Source organism: Stenella coeruleoalba (assembly GCF_951394435.1).
Source record: "Stenella coeruleoalba genome assembly, chromosome: 5".
In the NCBI taxonomy this organism is placed as follows: domain Eukaryota; kingdom Metazoa; phylum Chordata; class Mammalia; order Artiodactyla; family Delphinidae; genus Stenella; species Stenella coeruleoalba.
Genome location: NC_137150.1, coordinates 57,539,010 through 57,550,238, shown reverse-complemented (window position 1 = coordinate 57,550,238; position 11,229 = coordinate 57,539,010). Strand labels below are relative to the sequence as shown.

General features: G+C 42.6%; 1 pseudogene across 1 annotated transcript; it reads left to right on the top strand.

Moving 5' to 3' along the window:
- Window positions 1-485: 485 nt before the first annotated feature.
- LOC307186773 (large ribosomal subunit protein uL5-like) lies at window positions 486-1,098 on the top strand (annotated as a pseudogene). The gene has a single exon. The product of its transcript is annotated as a large ribosomal subunit protein uL5-like (transcript).
- Window positions 1,099-11,229: the final 10,131 nt, after the last annotated feature.

Below are 11,229 nucleotides of genomic sequence, written 5' to 3'. Positions count from 1 at the left end.
CTCCACAGCTACCTCCCTAATCCATACCCACATATCTCTTGCTTGTATGGCTGCAATACACTACCACCTGGTGTCCCCACCCCTGCTCTTGTTCCCACTATGGTTGATTCTACTTTGGGCCATGTTAGGTCTACACAGCAGCCAGAGTGATCTTTCTCTAGTCACTCTCTAGCTCCTTAACCTGTTTAAATTTTCTCCCCAACCATGTCTACTTAAATGCCTGTCATATGTTTATTCATTTATTTGTTTATTGTCATTTTCTCCATTAAAGTGTAGGTGTTATGAAGGCAGGGATCTTCTTGTCTACTGAGTAGTCCCCTCAGTTGAATAGACTTTCTTGAATGAAAAAATAAATAATACCTCTGCAAAAGACACTGTTAAGAGAATGAGAAAACAAACCACAGATGGGAAGACAATGTTTGCAAAAGACATCTCTGGTGAAAGACTATTATCCAAAATATACAAAGAACCTTTAGAATTCAACAACAAAAAAAAAACTTGATTAAGGAATGGGCAAAAGTCCTGAACAGACACCTCACCAAAGAAGATACACAGATACTCTTCCCATTCTCCACCAAGGCTCAGGATCAGAGTGAAAAGGAGAGCCTATGCGGGAACTTTGCATCTGTAAGCTCTGCCTCAACATCTGTGTGGGGCAGAGTGGAGACTGACTGAGCCGGGCAGCCTCAGGCCTGGAGCAGCTCACCGACCAGACCTCTGTGTTCTCCAAAGCTAGATACACCATCAGGTCCTTTGGCATCAGGAGAAATGAAAAGATTGCCATCCATTGTGAGGCCAAGGCAGAAGAAACCCTGGAGAGAAGTCTAAAGGCATGAAGTATGAGTTAAGAAAGAAAGAATTGCTCAGATACTGGAAACTTTGGTTTTGGGATCCAGAAACACATCGATCTGGGGATCAAATGTGACCCAAGCACTGGTATCTATGGTCTGGACTTCTGTGTGGTGTTGGGTAGGCCAGGTTTCAGCATCACAGAAGTGAAGAACAGGTTGCATTGGGGCCAAACACAGAATCAGCAAATAGGAGGCCATGTGCTGGTTCCAGCAGAAGTATGATGGGATCATCCTTCCTGGCAAATAAATTCCCGTTTCTATCCAAAGGCCAATAAAGTACACCTGAAACTAATTTAATATAAAAGGTCAAATATATATCAATGAAAAAAATTTAAGTAAAACAGAAGCCAATAAAAAGTTTTCAGTAAAAAAGAAGGGATACGCAGATGGCAAATAAGCATAGGAAAAGATGGATGCTCAACATCATAGATCGTTAGGGAACTGGAAATTAAAATGAGATATCACGGGCTTCCCTGGTGGCTCAGTGGTTGAGAGTCCGCCTGCCGATGCAGAGGACACGAGTTCGTGCCCCGGTCTGGGAAGATCCCACATGCCGTGGAGCGGCTGGGCCTGTGAGCCATGGCTGCTGGGCCTGTATGTCCGGAGTCTGTGCTTTGCAACTGGAGAGGCCACAACAGTGAGAGGCCCGCATACCACACACACACACAAAAAAAGATATCACTACACATCCATTAGAATGGACAAAACACTGACAACGCCAAGTACTAGCAGGGATGTGGAGTAACAGGCACTCTCATTCATTGCTGGTGGGAATGCAAAATGGTACAGCCAACTTCCAGAGATGGTTTGGCAGTTTTTTTAAAAATTAAACATAGTCTTACCATATGATGCAGCAATTGTGCTCCTTAGTATTTATCCAAATGAGTTGAAATTTATGTCCACGCAAAACTTGCACACAGGTGTTCATTGCAGCTTTATTCATAATTGCCAAAACTTGGACGCAACTAAGATGTCCTTCATTAGGTAAATGGGTAAATACACTGTGGCACATCTGGACAATGGAATATTCTTCAGCCCTAAAAAAAAAAAACAAAGAGCTATAAGCCATGAAAAGATGTAGAAGAACCTTAAACGCATATCACTAAGTGAAAGAACCCCATCTGAAGTGACAATATCCTACATGATTGCAAATATATTACATTTTGGAAAAGGCTGAACTATGGAGATAATGAAAGGATCGGTGGTTGCCAGGGAAGAGTGGAGAGGGAGAGATGAATAGGTAGAACATGGAGGGTTTTTAGGGCAGTGAAACCGCTCCGTATTATACTATAATAGTGGATACATGCCACTACACATTTGTCATGGAATATAAAATACCAACAGTGAACCCTAATATAAGCTATGGCCTTCAGTGACAAGTAGGTTCATTGATGACAACAAATTTACCACTCTTGTTCATGATGTTGATAATGGGGGAAACCATGCATGTTGGGGGGGGAAGGGGGGTATATGGGAACTCTCTGTACTTTCTTCTCAATTTTGCTATGAAACTAAAACTACTCTAAAAGTAAAGTCTATTAAAAATAATATGTGTGGAGACCCTGGGGAAAAATGGACCATAAATCTAGAAAACCTGTCCCACTAAACTCTGAAAGTAATCAGAACCCTGAAAAACCCTAATTTGGTTCTCTTATAAAAAATGCAATATGGGGCTTCCCTGGTGGCGCAGTGGTTGAGAGTCCACGTGCAGATGCAGGGGACACGGGCTCGTGCCCCGGTCCGGGAAGATCCCACATGCCGCGGAGCGGCCGGGCCCGTGAGCCATGGTCGCTGAGCCTGCGCGTCCGGAACCTGTGCTCCGCAACGGGAGAGGCCACAACAGTGAGAGGCCCGCGTACCGAAAAAAAAAAAAAAAGATTTACTAGTGACAAACACTTTAATGGACTTGGCAGTTATTGTGAGACAGAACACCTAAGCTAATAGTTGGACTGTATTTTGCTTAAATTAAAGACTCAAAGATGCTCTTTTCAGATCTCCGAGTCCTTAAAAAGTTTATGAAGCGTGTTTGTGAAAGGGAAGATTGTTTGTGCTCATCTTAAAGCCATTTAGTGCCTGTATGAGCCTGAGAATTCTAAGTCCTCGGGATGATCTATAATGCATGGAGTGTATGCTCTCAGCAGTGTTTTTCCTCTTTTCTTGACGTCAGTTGCCATTTGTAAGGGTTGCCAGGGTAATGACATCTAAAGACAGGCCTACAAGAAAGGACAGCATACTTATTTTTTCTCTTTTAGCATCAAATATATTTAAAATTCATAACACATTCAGTTTGATGAAATTCTACTTCACAGAGAACCAAATTTCAAAGTACAGAAAAGAACTCTCCCACTCCCCCCACTACCGCCCACCAACCTGCCCTTGTCTTTGCAGCTCTGCTCTTAATGACTGGAGTTGTTCGAAACATACTTTTATATATGCCACGAGTTTTTTCTGGGGAAAAAATTGTGAGGAGGTGCTGGCTGTATTTTATACAATAATTTTTGGTAAAGTCAACAGAAAGACCTAGTTTACCTCAAAGGCAGGCATGGGAAAAATTGGAATCTGTTTAAAAAGGGAATATTTCAGCTTCCTTGGAAAGTATGTGGCTTTTGAAAATTAATTAAGAAATAATACTTGGGGTTATCAGTCAACATGGTTAGTTGATATATTTCTAATGAGATAGGTTTGTCACATCACACTAATTCTAAGTTTTATATCAGTAAAAGGGTAAGTTTTACAACTTTACACATTGACAAATATATTTTTATTTTGGCAGCAATAAATAAAGCATCACTTGTTGAGGAGGAACTCATCACAGTTAAGCTGAATTTCATTCTGTTTTGAAATGAAGTCAACCTAATATTAGAAAATTGCATTCTGGCATGAACCTCAATATTCTATTTCTGTTGGTGGCTCATTCATTTCAAAATAAGTACTTACTGTTGTAAACTCTTAAGTGTGTATCTTTTGGCATTATTGAAATTCATTTATTTACCTTTCAAATGAAGTCCGAACCATTAAACAGAAGTCGTTTTCTAAGGAAATCCTTTGCAAGATACAGAAATCTTTTTATGCTTGAATAAACATTTTAAAATGTTTTATATGAGATACAGGGACTTCTTGTTATTGAGCACGCTTGCCCTCTAGGATGCCAACTGTAGAGAGTCAGAAACACATCTGTCCTCAAACACCCTTAGATTCTCTTAATAACCCATTGTGAATTTGATGATCGAATATATTTACCTTTTTTTGTGACAATTTCTATTTTCAGCCTGAACCACTCCTTGGCAAAAGGTTCCATAAACTTAGTACCAAGTGTGTAAGATTGTATTTAATAATATACCTCTCTTTATGCATCTTAGAATTGTAAGATTCAAGCTTCAAATCATGTGCCCCCACCTTTTTTTTTTTTTTTTCGGTACGTGGGCCTCTCACTGTTGTGGCCTCTCCCGTTGCGGAGCACAGGCTCCGGACGCGCAGCCTCAGCAGCCATGGCTCACGGGCCCAGCCGCTCCACTGCATGTGGGATCTTCCTGGACCGGGGCACGAACCCGTGTCCCCTGCATCGGCAGGCGGACCCTCAACCACTGCGCCACAAGGGAAGCCCATGTGCCCTTTTGCTATGAAGTTTGATGGAAAATTCTGTGTCCACTCCTTTCCTCATTTAATGGGATGAGATCATACCACTTTCCTGAGTCTCCACTAGAGGCCCAGGACTCAAAGTCAAATCCTGGAGATCATTCTCTCTCCTTGGGTTATTTTGGAACTTCCCCAGCTCCATGATGCCTTCCTTGAGAGTGATCAGCATTTCACATGAATGTGCAAATGGATTTTAGTTTGATCCTTAAAACAAATGAACAGATTAATAGATGCTGAATGGTAACATCTTCATGGGGTGAAGAAATTGCTGGTGCAGGAAACGGGTGGGGAGGAGAAAAGTACGATTCAAAATACCCACTGGGTTGTGTTGGCTTTCTCAAATTTTCTGAGCCTCTGTTTTGCTTGAATTTTAAGGGTAAGAGACATCTATTAGTGAATCCCTTATAAGCAACCCTGTGACAGTTCATCAGTCATTGAGTCCCTGCTCTGGTGTCTTGCACTGCTCTGGAATGTTACAGAATTTGTGCCTTCCTGTGACTTTCCCAAGTATCAACCTTCAGAGACTATGTAAAGAAAACCAGTATGACCCTCTGATGCAGGCACAATCTGTTCTTCCCTAAGCTCCTATTCCTCACAGATTCTCTGGCTCCGGGTTCTTTTTTCTGGCTCTCCTTCTTGCAGTGACATTCTTAGACCTCCTACCGGTCTTCACCAACACCAGCTCTGTGCTGCCTGGTTTGCTTAATTCTGGCAGACTGCACCCACTGAGACAGCCTCGCCCCACTAGCTCCGGCCTCAGGGACCCACCCTGGCTCACCTTCCTCCTCCACTCACAGACTTCCCACCAAAGGAAAGGGATTAGACATGTTAACTTTTTCCAGACAGATTTAAAATGCACAGGGGGAGTCACTGAGCAGAGCTCACAGAGCGTTCACACTGGGAAGCAACAGAGTTGAGAGCTGTGTGACCCTGGCCAAATTACCTAACGATTCTGAATCTGTTTTCTCTTCAGTAAAATAGAGATGACCATGTTTACTTCACTGTGTTATTGGAGGGAATTAAATAAGATAATGTACAGAAAGAGCCTTATGCATAGCAGTCTTTTTAAAAGATGGTAGCCAAAAAAATAAAATAAAAAGATGGTAGCCATTATTACTTTGAGATTATTTCTGAATTATTGTGTGTAATATTTGTGTGGAGTCTGAGCCTAGGTTTAAAAACAACAACAACAGTAACAACAACAACACAACAAGTTTGGCCATAGAATTTTAAAGTGAAAATGAAGAAATGGCCCATAACTGCTGTATTTATTTTAAGCTTCTACTTTTTTTTTTTTTGCGGTGTGTGGGCCTCTCACTGTGTGGCCTCTCCTGTCGCGGAGCACAGGCTCCAGACGCGCAGGCTCAGCGGCCATGGCTCACAGGCCATGGCTCGCGGACCAGGGCACGAACCCCTGCATCGGCAGGCGGACTCTCAACCACTGCGCCACCAGGGAAGCCCAAGCTTCTAATTTTTATGCATGCTTGTTCAACTAGCATATATTAAATCTTTCGATTTGCCAGGTGTTATGCGGGCAATAGGTAGCTGAGTAGATGTTCCTCTCCTCCAGGGGCTTGCAATCTAGCTGAGAAGACAAACATGTAAATAACCATCTAGTGACATGTGACAAATATTGAAAGGGTCATTGCTGTGAGAAGCTCTTGACTCTGCCTGGAAAGGACTGGGAAGACCAAATCCACGTTCTCAGTTCCCTGTAGAAGCAGCCGGGCAAAGAGGAAATCTTTCCCACTGTTGTGCTAGCCAGGGTTGAAAACTGGTGGCCCGCGGACTGTATCAGGGCTGCAAATTTGTTTTGTTTGGTCCATACAGGGTCTTAAAACCAAGAATATATTACATAAGAGTCCAGAATTACGGATTTTCCTGAAAAAAATTACAAGATATGACCTGGCAATTCTGGACTGTAATCAACCAGGTCCAGACTAGCTGCTTTGTTTTATAACCAAAGCTCTTGACTCATCTGTCTGCCCTACCCGACCTCTGTAGGCATTTGTGATTTCAACCTTCCAACAGACACACCTGGGTCCAAATGCCAGCTTTACCACTAATTGTATTGCCTTCAACAGCTGACCATCAGTTACCTGTCTGTGAAATGGGATCGATAATACCACCTTTGCTTTTTTTAGAAAGTGGATTCTAGAAGAGCATGGATTGGAGCAGAGCTTTTCAAAACATAAAACAACAAACACTATGCTGTACACCTGAAACTAGCAGAATACTGTAAATCAACTCTACTCCAATTAAAAAATAGACAACTTTTGTCAGTATCACCCAAGAAAGTGCCCCTTCATTTTTACTGTGCATCTGGAACGATCTGCATATTCTGCAGACTGTGCTTTTTCAACTCAAAGGGCTGTGTCATCTAACACAATCCAATACAGCAATCACTAGTCAGGTGTGACTATTTAAATTTAAATCAAATCAAATAAAATTCAGTTCCTCAATCACACTAATCACATTTCAAGTGCTCACTAGCCATGTGTGGCCTGTGGCTACATTACTGGACAGTACAGTTGCAGAGCAGTTCCATCATCATAGACAGTTTCATCGGATAGTGCTGTAGACAACATTGCCCAATAAATCCACCTGAGGTTATCCAATTGTCTGGGGGATCTAATTTTGTTTGACCTACTGTGTTTTACAGATTAGGGTTCCAAGTCTTTGGAAGTAGATGTTAAATTAATGTCTAGAAGATTGTTAAGTTGCAAATTATTTTTGTCCTACAGAGATAAACAAATAATTTATGTCCAGTGGAAAAGAACCCTAAAGGTTTTGGTTTTATTGCTCTGTAGGACATTAGTCAGTCTTCTCTATCTTTCTTTGCAATCTTATCTAGGATTCTTTTCTTCCAATGGTGAGACACACACACACATGCGCGCGCGCGCGCCCACGCACAATCTCCTCTCCTCCCCTCTGAACCATCTCTTTCCCTCATAAATGAGGTAAGCAAATCTTGGACATTATATATTTGTATGGAGATCATGTTTCTAACTTTTAAAAATTTGTGCTATTCAAATTTACACTTTGGGCAAACTACGTAGCCTGCAAAGCCTCACTGAGGAATACTTTCTAAAACAGAGACTTTCCTCATAGGGTTCTTAAGAATTAAATGGGATAATGAATATAAAACATTTAATGCAGCTCTTGGCATGTAAAAATTGCTAAATAAATGTTAGGCTTTATGATTATTATTTAAGAACTCTTTATCTTAAAGCGTTCTTAAATAATAATCAGCGTGTTTCTAGATGTCTAAGCATCTCAATTCCTACTTTCAGGTAGCTCCATTCAAATGCTGGAAGTCCCAAATACATTCTGGGCACAAGGCCTGTATCTCCCAACTTTGGCATCACTCTATCTGCACTCAGTACCTTTTCATCCTTTCTGCAGCAGTGGGAGAAATTTCCCGGCCAACATCTGGCTTCAAATTGTGAGAGAAAGTCTTCCAGGCTGAGAACCACTAAAAACCCTCCCCTCCAGGCGCCGTGCTCTCTTCTCCCTCCCCCCTCCTCTACCCCTTCCTGCCAGCCCAAGTCCTGGATTCCACCCTTCCTGCCTGGCACCATAAATGCTCCCTCCTGCTGCTGCCTGCCGTCACTCAGGCTTAACTCTTTAAGTGCTAAAGACCCTTTTCCCAGAACGATGTGCAAACTTACAACATTCTTATCTTCTGGGATGGAGAATTGTTCACAGAATTCCCCTTTCCTTTCCCCAAAGCCTTCTTACCCATTCTACAGTATCCATTTGTATCAATCGTATATAAAATTAAATTTTGGGGGCTTCCCTGGTGGCGCAGTGGTTGAGAGTCCGCCTGCCGATGCAGGGGACGCGGGTTCGTGCCCCGGTCTGGGAGGATCCCACATGCCGCGGAGCGGCTGGGCCCGTGAGCCGTGGCGGCTGGGCCTGCGCGTCCGGAGCCTGTGCTCCACGGCGGGAGGGGCCACAGTGGTGGGAGGCCCGCGTACCGCAAAATAAATAAATAATTTTTAAAAATTAAATTAAATTAAATTTTTGTTGGGAATGGCACCAATGATAATTTTTTTATAGCTCAGAGTGTTTATTGAAGATCTTCTATATGTGCAACACTGTAATGTCTCTATCATCTAAGGAACTACTCAACATAGAAAAGAGAGAGGAAGATTTTGCTCTCTGTTTTTCAAAATTTATATACCCAGGCTATGAAAACTCAGTCTAGAGCATAACTTGACAGGGTCTCGGCACAGAGGCACAGTTCGGACTTTTGCAATAAACATAGTAGAAACAGTGCTGAGTTAGAATGAAATCGAGATGTCTGGAGAGAGATCGGCAGGTCACTCAGAGCTTTAGAGAAAGGGCCTCCAGTCTCCAAAGGGTAGCCCTCAGTATTATGGGCCCAGTTTTGGTTTAGACATTAGAATCTTATGAGGAACATTTGGTTAGAAAGCTGCAAATTGGATTGTAATATGTTTTCTCTTCAGTGATACTTGGGTGGAGAGAGGCAAAGAAAGCTTGAACTCGCTTTGAAGCTAAATACTCATATCCTGCCTTTGACGCACAACATCACACGCAGCACTTAGTTTCATCGCAGAACTCATTTTCTATCTATCTATCTATCTATCTATTTATTTATTTATTTGGCTGCATCGGGGCTTAGTTGCAGCATGCGGGCTCTTTGTTGCGGTGCTTGGGCTTCTCTCTAGTTGTGGTGCACGTGCTCTAGAGCACGCGGGCTTCGTTGCCCGGCTGCATGTGGGATCTTAGTTCCCTGACCAGGGATCGAACCTGTGTGCCCGGCGCTGGAAGGCAGATTCTTAACCACTGGACCACCAGGGAAGTCCCTATATTCTATTTAAATTTTGAGTTGCATCTGAAAATAAACAAATCATCCTCAACACATTGTCAAATGGTAATACTTCCTATTAGGATGCTAATTACATGGACAAATATCTAGGTAAATTAGGTCAGTTCCAGCTGTATCAATCTCAGTTTGCAATTCCTACCTGTAAAACCTGGGATGAGTTAGTTAACCTCCTGTGCCTGATTTCCTCATCTGGGAAATGGGGATAATAATAGTAAATGCCTGACAGGATTGTTGTGAGGATTAAATGAATCAATACACAAAGAGACTTAGAAGGGTGTCTGCTACATTGTAAGCACTGTGTTAACCGCTATGTTAATTTTATTGTTTTTTTTATTATTAAGCCATTTTACCTAAAATTACTCAGTGTGCTAAGATCGTGACCTTTGAATATTTGTATAGAACTTAGCATCCTGTAAATAGGAATGGGTATTCAATATCTGGCTGTCATACTAAATAACAAACTGCAATGGTGCCAGTCTTAGTTGTTTAAATGGAGAAGCAAAGCACAAAGCAGTAAGAATAATTCCACCATTTTAAGATGTGACCATTCTAAAGTCAATTCTTTTTTTTTTTTTTTTTTTATGGTACACGGGCCTCTCAGTGTTGTGGCCTCTCCCGATGCAGAGCACAGGCTCCAGACGTGCAGCCTCAGCGGCCATGGCTCACGGGCCCAGCCACTCCACGGCATGTGGGATCTTCCCGGACCGGGGCACGAACCCGTGTCCCCTGCATCGGCAGGCGGACTCTCAACCACTGCGCCACCAGGGAAGCCCGAAAGTCAATTGGTTTTTTTTTTGGCTGCTCTGAGCGGCATGTGGGATCTCAGTTCCCTGATCAGGGATCTTGCCCATCCTACTCCTGGACTGGGGCATGACTCCTGGATTGGGGCATTGTTAATGTTATATCAATCAGGTGTGTAAGGGAAAAACCAAGGTAGATAACCACTAATTTAACCAAATAGCCTAATCATTAGTTCTCAAAAGGTGGGGACCCATAGCATCAGCATCACTGAGGAACTTGTTAGAAATGCAAACTTTTAGGCCCTTTGTCAGGCCTAAAGAACCAGAGATTCTGAAGGTGGAGTCCAGAAATCTGTGGGTTTTTTTGGTTTTGTTTTTGTTTTTGGCCGCATACTGTGTGTTTTTGTTTTGGCTGCATACTGTGCAGCATGTGGGATGTTAATTCACCAACCAGGGATCGGATCCTCGCCCCGTGCAGTGGAAGTGCAGAGTCCTAACCACTGGACTGCCAGGGAATTCCCTAAAGTCAGTTCTTTAGTAAGGACCAAGAAATGTTCTAAACCAAATGCTAAACTGTGTTTTAGTCTGTTAGGGCTTCCTCAACAGGATACCACAGAGTGGCTTAAACAACAGAAATTCTGTTTTTTTAGCAGTTCTGGAGGCTGGAATTCCAAGATCAAGGTGCCAGCAGGGTTGGTTTCTGGTGAGGCCTTCTTGGCTCACAGACAGCCATCTCCTTGCTGTGTCTTCACCTGGCATTTTTCCCTGTGCACACACACCCCTAGTGTCTTTCTTATAAGGACACCAGTCTTATTGGATTACGGTTCATTCATGTGACCTGAATTTAACCTTAATTACTTTCTTAACGGTCATATTGGGGGTTGGGGCTTCCACATATGAATTTGATGGGGGGAGAGGGATGGGGACACAATTCAGTCCATAAAACTCTACCTCATTCCTCCTCATTTAATTGCCTTACAATTTTTATTCTCCTCCCTGGCTTGAGAGTAGGTCCAACCTAAGTCATAATGACTAAGAGGGTTACCTCTCACCACACTTCTAGGCTTTTTTTATGTCTTGAACAAAATTCATTGTGCGTTGTTTTGCTTGAGGTACGTTCTTTTTTGTACTCATTCTGTTCCCTGCT